Below are 10,117 nucleotides of genomic sequence, written 5' to 3'. Positions count from 1 at the left end.
AAAATTGGTTAAATATCTGAAAATAAATTAATATGACATATCATGTTTAAAAAACTAAATAAATAAAATTGTATGTATATCTAAAAAATGCATGTGATTATCTTAAAAATTTGACAATAACAAATATTTATGCACGGTTAAAGATCCTAGAAAAACTAATAGGTGGAAACTCTCCAAATCAGACAAAAGATGTCTACATAATTACCAGTATACTTAATTTTGAAAAACTGCAGTCTGTCCCATTAAGATCTAAAACAAGGTAAGAGACCATCACTATATTTACTAAACTTTGCTGTAGAAGGGCAATAGTTGTAAATCAATAAACAAAGAAAGAAAGAAAAAGGAAAAAGAAGAAATAAATGAGAACCATCTTATTGGAGAAATGAAGCTACATTCATTCACAAATTGTTATCTATATAAGAAATCAAAGGGAATGTATCTAATTTAAAAAAATAGAATAGTGAGTTGAGCAGGATTGCAGAATGAATGCAAACATCAAATATCAAAAATGTGAATTATTTATGAATGAATGTTGTAAGGGATATGACAAAATTGTGTAATGAAAAGTATAATAACTGTTAGGAGCTAACATGACCAAGTAGCAGAAGATTCGATATTGTTATTTCACCATAAATTGTTATAAACACCAGAGCAATCTTAACAAATACATCGAGTCAAGAATTAGACTCACACATTTATGAGCAGCTGATATTCAGAAAAACTGTAAGGATGATTCAGTGAAAAAGAGTGATCCTTTCAGCAAATGTGCTACATAATTCAATATCCATAGGCAAAAACAAAAAAAAACTTTCATCACATTCCAAAAATAACAAAAAATGAATCACAGGTCAAAATTCAAATACTAAAACTCTAAAATAGCTGGAGAATATGGGAGAAAACACTGGTGACCTTGAGAAAGAGGAATAATGTGGGTAAAGAAAATGCCAAATGTAATTTCAAATTATCCTTCAACAATATGCTGAAATAAAAGCAAACCCTGAAAATTGAAAACTGAGGGAATCTATCAATAACAGCATGTGCTACAAGATGAGTTAAAAGGAGGTCTTTGGAATAAAGAAAAAATAACAAATTAAAGCTTGGTCTGCAACCAATGAATAAAGAACTTAGAAATAATTTTAAATATGAACTCTTCTTGAATTTCTTTATAAGAAATATTGCTTAAAATGGAAGTATAAAAGAGGAGGTTAAATAGATAGAATTGAGATGTTGCTAGGCAATTGCACTTGTGAAAAAGTGGGAAATGTATAGGGTTAAATGTGACATCTGCAAAGTTAAAGATTTGTCTTTCAGAACAGTTCCATAAGATAATACGAAAAGGTATGCCACAATCTAATAGAAGACATTCCAATACAGATATCTGGAAAAGAGTTGAAATTTGATTACAAAAGTAATTCATAAAACAATCATACGAAACAACCCAATATAAAATATGCAAATCAGCTTCACAAAACACTTATAAGTGAGCAGTAAACACAGGGGAAGAGACTCCGCACATTAGCTATCAGGGTAATCTAACCAGGGCTTTGATACCTCTACACTTAACTGGGATTTTCAAAGTGAAAATAAATGAGTGGAGTAGTGAGGATTCAGCATAACCCACACTCTACAATGTTATGGGTTGGAACCCAAACATGTTCAACCACTTTCGGTTCAAATATCCACTTCCCATATGACCCATTTGTGTCACATTTAGGCATTCACTCAAAAGAAATGAAAATGTATGCCCACAAAGAGATTTGAAAACAAAGCCTATGGGCAAATTTACTTCTAATAATCAAGGAATAAAAAAAAAATGTTCACTAACTGGTGACTGAATAAACACATCACTGCAAATTTATATCATGGAATATTGCTAGGCAATGAAATGAACTCAATATAGACATAGGTAAAGACTAATTGAATCTCAAAAACATGTTAAGCAAAAGAAGCTAGACAAAAATAATAATATATTGCATATTTAACATGTTAATTCAGAAGAGATAAAACTGATATAAATAGTAGCATAACTGATGTGGAGGGAGGGCAGAGAATTGACTGAAAATGGAAATTTCTGGAGTGATAAAGTACATCCCACATATTTATTGTAGTGATGAATATGTGGTTCTAGACATTTGTCAAAACTAATAAGAATACAGCAATGACAAAATTCAAAGGCAGGAATCTATGGTAGCTTAAGTTGTCACAGTGAGGCAGGATAGACAGTTGAGGAGGCAGGGAAATGCTTATTTTAATAACTATTCCAAAGGCCAGACTCTGACACTGGAACAAGGAAGTAAACCATCTTGTCTAGTCCAGTCTAGCCCTTCCCATCTCATTTTAGATGGTAAGTTATAAGAACAGGGTGATAAAGAGGAGCTACCTGCTTCTGCTTTCCTCTTTGAGATGTTAATAAGCAGTAAAGATCCTTGGATGGGTAGAGAGTGATGAAAGGAAGTTCTAAACATATCTATTGTTGCTGTAATGTGCATGGGCCAGGATGGACCCCTCCCTGTTTTAACAGCCATCTCAGCTACCCAGACCCACCAACTTTGACCCCTCTATTTCCCCAGCACTCCAGTAGAAGAGTAGGAGATGGGGACCACCATTTTGAGTTTCTTTCCTATTTCCTGCATGGGGAACAGGAAATGTTTCTCTCCTTCTCTCCTCCCTGACCCTGTTCTCACTCAAAAGACAACCTGCTTTCAGCCTTTTAAAAAGCATATTTCTTTCCTAATAAATTGTACTATTATCTTCGCTGAATTTTTACATCTTGCTTGCATTCTTCTGCTGGACACAAGAACTGAGGTAATTTTCAAGGCCATTTTTCTGTTAACAACAGCAACTCTTATTGTTCAACTCTTTTTTTGTGTATGAATTCCTCCAACTACATTTTTTGTCAGCTTTCCATATCTGTGACAAAATACCATCTTATGAGGTGGCTATATTATTTTGGGGCCTGTGGTGATGCAGGTCTTTATGGCAAGGAGTGATAGAGTCAAGCTGTTCTCTCTGTAAACAAAGAGACAAAGAGGAAGGAGCTGGGGTCCCAGCCTTTTTATGGCATGCCCCAATCACCTAACTTCCAGTGGGCCTCAAATGCTAAAGGTTACACCAATTCCCAAAATTGCCACAAACTGGTGGCATGGGTCTTAGAGGGACATTTAAGATCCATAACATAACAAGCCACTTATGAAACTAGGTTTTCAAAAGAACTTGAGAAGTTCTGCTTTGTAAAATGCACATATAAACAACAATCTAATTGTGTTTATCTAAGCTGCCAAAGCCATCATAAACCACTTGTCAACAACATTCATGAAGTTCTCATAAACTCTGAGGTGCTAGAAAACCAAATTAAGATGGGGATAGATTCTCTAAGCATTTAAAGTCCAGTAGTTCACAGATAAAAGATTACTGTGTAAACAGCAAAGTCATGTCTCCCCAAGGTAAAGTGATAAAAATGTGAAATTTCAGAAGACAGAAAAATTAAAAAATTATTGAACATGTTTTGTCTGTATTTTTCCATATTTCTAGTTTGTAACTTGTCTAATCATTTCAAATAATTTATGTACATTCAAAACTTCCAGAAATGCAATGTGGTTTTATATCAGAAAATACTACTTTTTCTTTTAGCTTACTTCTAGGAAAAAATGGACAAACTAAAGTTAGTTAGGTATCCAGAACATTTGGTTTCATTTTACAAAACTTTTTTATTTAAATATAATTCTGTAATTCCTTTAATACATTGAGCATGATTCTTTATTTCTGTTATTTGTTAAATGTGATTTTAAGCACACACACACACAAAATCTACCAGGGCCAAACATAATTTAAGAGGAGACTTCAAATGCATTTAACTTCCTACAGTCAGGGGAACTTTCAAATAAGACATGTGAATATATGGGAGCAGAGAAGTGTAAGGTTCTGCCGAATAAAGACTACGCCACGTGTGGAAAAGAAAGATTTATTGGAACCAGAGCACGGGACTGTCACTCTTTCAGGTTCAGAGTGCAGTGGCTTGGTTGAAAATGTGTAGTGGCCTCTATAGGAGGGGCCAAGCCATGGGAAAGGGAGAGAGTTTCTGGTCTCTGATTATCTGCGACCACCAGATGGAACAGGTTGACATGCCTGGCTAGTTGTGTAACTAGAAGTTCCTGAGTGGTTTTGCAAGCTGAGAAACAATCAGAGAAAAAGCAGGGGAGTTGGGCAAGCAGTCATAAATCAGGGCATCTGGTTTCAGTGCTACCCTTGGGACCTTCTGTCCACCCTAAGAATGCCAGGGACCTAACAAGAAGGAGAGATTTAAATATCACTCTGATGTGCCAGGAAGGAAATATGACATGACAGTAGTAATACAGTGTGAGAGTTCAGACAGCACACTGAGTGACTCGCCTTGCTTTAGGAATATCTGGCAACAGACATCTAGAAGACCCATCATGTGCAGCACACAGATTTAAGGATTGACAAAACAGATAAGTAAATCAGAAGTGTGACTTGTGTACACTTTCTGAAAACAAAACTACCCAGGAGAAGTCCTTGTAGAATGCTTACAAAGTTGAGGCTTCCACTGTTCTCTCATGTAGCCCCATCCAGAGAATAATTTCATTAGAGCTTAAGGCAATCTCACTCCTGTTAAAATGTGGGCACTTGGTTCACTCAGCCTAAGGTTCTTAGAATTCTAATGTTACTAAAACTCTGCAAATATTTTTCCTCAATTAGTTGATCCTGTATTAAATAGTGTAACTCTTTCATTTTTCCTAAAAATTGTTGGTCAACAACAATACAAAACATATACATTTACAAAACTAATTTTGTTTTCTGCAAGCCATTGACTACTAATAAAAAACTAAGTTTACTCTCATTTATATCACCCACATTGTCTCATCTTCTAAAGGACCAAGTTTATCAAATTTGGAAGAAAATATTCTCATTTTAAATTTGACCTAACAACTGAACACAGCAGTATGTTTCAATTTCCTTCTAGACAAGGAGTTATGACAGTGATCACATATGAATATACAAAGATAAGGTTTTCCCTTTGGAAGTTTCTCTAGCAAAGAAACATGACTCAGATCACCATGTTAGTTATTTGGAGTTGAGAGGTAGGTGAGACAGAGTGAAGAAGGCACATTGTGTGGAAGCCTTCAGTAGCTTAACCTTTGGGCAAGTGTTAAGAACACTATCCCAAAAGGCTAGAAAGAAACTAGTGCAGCCTGGCTTGCCTGAATAACTCTTTGAAATTCTGACTGTCTTTTTGAAATTCACCAGTAGACAAGAAAGGAAGCAATGAAATTGGAATTGGTGCAGACATTGTGACACTGATTAAGCCCTAGATGTTTCACTCATCTTCATACAATTAGAACAAGAGGTGTTAAGAAGTTATAAAACTGCATTTTCATGTAGTATGAAATCAATAATTAATTATGGCATGCCCAGTTAAACCATCTTAGATTCAAGCTACTATGCATTTTAAACATTCAGACATTTGCTGTAACATCTGTATAAAAGTGAATTTCAAGTTGATATCAACTATCCAGATTTTTTTTTGCGAAATTAGATCACTGTTGGTTCTGTCTTTTTTTTCTTTTTTCTTTTTTATTATGTGCATACATTGTTTGGGTCATTTCTCCACCCTACCCCTCTTCCCACCCTTCCCAAACCCTCCTCAGTTTCAGGCAGGTCCCGTTCTGCCCTTGTGATTGATTTTGTTGAAGAAAAGACGTAAGCATAATAAGAAAGACAAAGCATTTTTGCTAGTTAAGGATAGCTATACAGAAATATTCCTACTATTGCTTTCATGTACCCATGTGTTATGACTCATGTTGATTCAACTGTAACTGATCTTTACACTGGTTTCTGATTCCCTGCTCATGTTAACCTTTGTCGTTTTAAGGTTTCTGTATTAGTTCCTCTGGAGTGGGGACATGCTTTGGGTTTTCTACGTATTCTTTTATCTCCCATGTGTGCTCTCCCCTTTTCTTGTGATCTGAGTCCAACAACATTGCTGCATTTTCCCTAGATCTAAAGTCCACACATGAGGGAGAACATATGATTATTGGTATTTTGAATCTGGTTGACCTCACTCAGAATGCTGTTCTCCAGTTCCATCCATTTACCTGCAAATGATAAGATTTCATTTTTCTCCATGGCTGAGTAAAATTCCATTGTGTACAAGTACCACATTTTCTTGATGCATTCATCAGTAGTGGGGCATCTTGGCTGTTTCCATAACTTGGCTATTGTGAATAGTGCTGCAATAAACATGGGTGTGCAGGTGCCTCTGGAGTAACCTCTGTCACATTCCTTTGGGTCTATCCCCAGGAGTGGGATTGCTGGATCATATGACAGGTCTATATTTAGATTTTTAAGAATCCTCCGAAATTTTTTCCAGAGTGGTTGCACCAGCTTGCATTCCCACCAGCAGTGGATTAGGCTTCCTTTTTTCCACATTCTCTCCAGCACTATTGTTGGTGGTGTTTTGGATGATGGCTATTCTAACAGGGGTGAGGTGGAATCAGTGTGGTTTTGATTTACATTTCCTTTATGGCTAAAGATGGTGAGCATTTTTTCACGTGTGTTTTGGCCATTTGAATTTCTATTTTTGAGAAAGTTCTATTTAGTTCAGTTGCCCATTTCTTAGTTGGTTCATTGATTTTGGGAGAGTTTAGTTTCTTAAGTTCCCTGTATATTCTGGTTATCAGTAATTTGTCTGATGTATAACTGGCAAATATTTTCTCCCACTCTATGGATTGTCTCTTCAGTTTAGAGATGAGGTCCATCGCAACACCCCCGCCCATCCTGTAGGGGCCACAGTGATCCCTACTGAGGAGCCTAATTGGAATTACCAAACTGGTGACAGAACGCTTAGGGATCAGATGGTTACCTGCTTAGTGGCGGGATTAAAAAAGGTGGCCCAAAAGGTTGTTAATTTTGATAAGCTCAGAGAAATCCAACAAGAAAAAGAGGAAAATCCAGTCAGTTTCTTGTCCCAGCTCACAGAGGCACTATGACGCCATACAAAGTTGACCCTGAAACTCAGGATGGGACAATTATTCTTATGACCCACTTTATCTCCCAATCAGCCCCAGATATAAGAAAAAAACTTAAAAACTAGAAAATGATCCTCATACTCCACAGGCTGAAATTTTAAATGTGGCTTTCAAGGTCTATAATTACTGAGAAGAACAGCAAAGGGCTGATAAGGAGAGGAGAGATAAGGCTAAATTCCAGATGTTGGCACAAGCCCTCCAATAAAAGCTTCCAACCTCCAACTCCCTAGGCCAGGAGAAATCCCGAACACCTCCCAGCCCATGTTTTTGGTGTGGCCTTAAGGGACACTGAGCCCATGCCTGTTCTAAACCATGCTGCCTGCCGGAGCCATGTCCTAAACGCAGACAGGATGGCCACTGGGTGATGGACTGCCCCTCCACCTCTCAAAGCAAAGGGTCTAAGCCCCCCTACCATCCCTCCTCCCTAACTGATCTTTTAGGACTGGTGACTACAGCTGATGACTGACAGAGCCCAGGACTCCCAGACCCAATGACCGTAACTTCACAGGAGCCCAGGGTAACTGCCCTCATCAAAGGTAGGCCTATCTCTCTCCTCCTAGACACTGGCGCCACTTTTTCTGCCTTGCCGGAGTTCTGGGGACCTACCAAGCCTTCTTTAACTTCCATAGTCAGGATGGAGGAAACTTCTACCCAGCCCTTAATGACTTTTCCTTTAACCTGCATATGGGAGATACACTTTTTACTCACTCCTTCCTAGTCCTCCCTAATTGCCCACCCCCCCCACTCTTGGGAAGGGACATTTTGTCAAAATTCCAGGCCACTCTCACCTTATACCCACCGCCTCTTAAGCTGTGACCCATTAACCCCTTGTCTCCATCCTCACAGCCCCTCCTTGCCATCATGGGTGCCCTGCTTCCACACACCCCTCCCAACCCCTTGCCTTTACCTGCTACACTGGTAGATCCCATTGTGTGGGACCACCAGAACCCTGCAGTTGCTACCCATCTTGAGCCAATCTTTATTACTCTCAAGGACCCCTCTCTTTTCCCAAACCAACCTCAATATCACATCTCTCTAATCCACTTACAGGGATGAAAGCCTATCATCTCAGAGCTTCTAGCTAAGGGCTTGCTCCACCCTACCCACTCCCCCTATAACACTGCTATTCTACCTGTAAAAAAGCCCAATGTGTCTTACTGGCTGGTACAGGACTTCTGCTTAATCAATTTAGCAGTGATTCCTGTAAACCCAGTGGTACCCAACTTCTACACTCTCCTGTCTCTCATCCCCAGTACCACCACCCATTTCACAGTCCTGGACTTAAAAGATCCTTTCTTCACTATCCCTGTCCACCCATGGTCCCAAAACCTCTTTGCCTTCACCTGGACTGATCCAGCTTCTCATATTTCCCAACAACTGACCTGGACTGTTCTGCCTCAGGGGTTCCAGGACAGTCTCCACCTCTTTGGCCAAGCTCTGGCTAGGGACCTCCTTACCCTCCATCTCTCCCAGAGAAAACTCCTCCAGTATGTAGATGACCTCTTGTTCTGCAGCCCCTTGCTCAAGGATAGCCAACAATACACTGCCCTCCTGCTAAATTTTCTGGGAAAAAAGGGATACCAGGTGTCCCCTAACAAGGCTCAACTGTCTCTCACCCAGGTAACTTACCTGGGCCTATCTATCCCCACTACTCATAAGGCTACCACCACAGATCGTAAGGCCTTGCTAGCCTCTCTCCCTCGCCCCACCACCAAGGCTGAAATTCTCTCCTTCCTTGGCCTGGCTGGCTACCTCAGAGACTGGGTGCCCAATTTCAGTCTAATGGCTAAACCTCTATATGAAGCATCCAAGGATTCCATTCAAGAGCCCCTGGACCCCTCTCAGCCTGTGTCAAGTCATTTTAAAACCCACTAACAAACCCTATTACAAGCCCAGGCACTTTGCTTGCCAGACCTCACTCATCCCTTCTTCCTTTACTTTTCTGAGAAGCAGGGGTTTGCCCTAGGAGTTCTGGGACACAACATAAGGCCCTCCTTTGCTCCAGTAGCATACCTCTCCAAACAGTTAGACCCCACAACCAGGGGATGGGTCCTATGCCTCAAGACCCTGACTGCTGCCTCTCTCTTGATCCAGGAAAGCAAAAAACTTACCTTTGGGTCCCCCCTTACTGTTTAGTCCCCCCATAGCCTCTCAGAACTCCTCACTTATAAGGGACTTTACTCCATGCTCCTCTCCCATATCCTATCCCTCCAGGTGGCTTTGGTCAAGGATCCTACTCTAACTTTCATCTTGTTTCCCCCACTTAACCCAGCTACTCTTCTTCCTCTCTCTTCAACATCCTTAGTTCACTCCTTCCCCTAGACCCTTGAGGAACTCCTCCCCTGCCCAGACCACATTCAGGAGGGCACCCTTACTCAGGCTGACTACACTTGGTTCATTGATGGCAGCTCCTTCATTCGCAATGGACAGCGAAGAGCTGGATATGCCATCGTGTCTGATTCTGCCGTCATTGAGGCATGCCCTCTCCCTACTTCCCAGAAGGCAGAACTGACTGCCCTGGCCAGAGCTCTAACTGGCAAAAGACAAAATTGTCAACATTTACACTGACTCTAAATATGCATTTCACACTTTACTGTCCCACTCTGCTATCTGGAAGGAAAGGGGATTCCTAACTATAAGAGGAATTCCCATTATCAATGCTGCCTTAATAGCCCAGGTCTTAGAGGCTTCATGCCTCCCTTCCCGGGTGGGCATTACTCATTGCAAAGCCCACCAGACTGTCTCCTCCATAATTACCAGAGGAAATAACCGAGCGGATACAGAGGCCAAGCGAGCAGCCCTCCAAACTGCACCCCAACTGACCATGTACCTCTTTACCCCAGCTTCCTCCCCTCCTCTCACTAAACTTTCTCTCCCCCCTTCAGAAGTAAAACTCTTCTCTCTTATTTACATATGCTTTTTCATCCTAACCTTCATGCTCTTTACACCTTTCTCCACCAATCTCTTTTTCTATCTCCAAGAGATATACAATACCTTAAACAGATTACCCAATCCTGCTCAATTTGCCAGCGCACAACCCCAACTCTAATATCAGACCCCCTCCCTTTCCT

The sequence above is a fragment of the Castor canadensis genome, chromosome 2, assembly GCF_047511655.1.
Source record: "Castor canadensis chromosome 2, mCasCan1.hap1v2, whole genome shotgun sequence".
Taxonomy (NCBI): Eukaryota; Metazoa; Chordata; class Mammalia; order Rodentia; family Castoridae; genus Castor; species Castor canadensis.
This window is presented reverse-complemented; position numbering follows the sequence as displayed.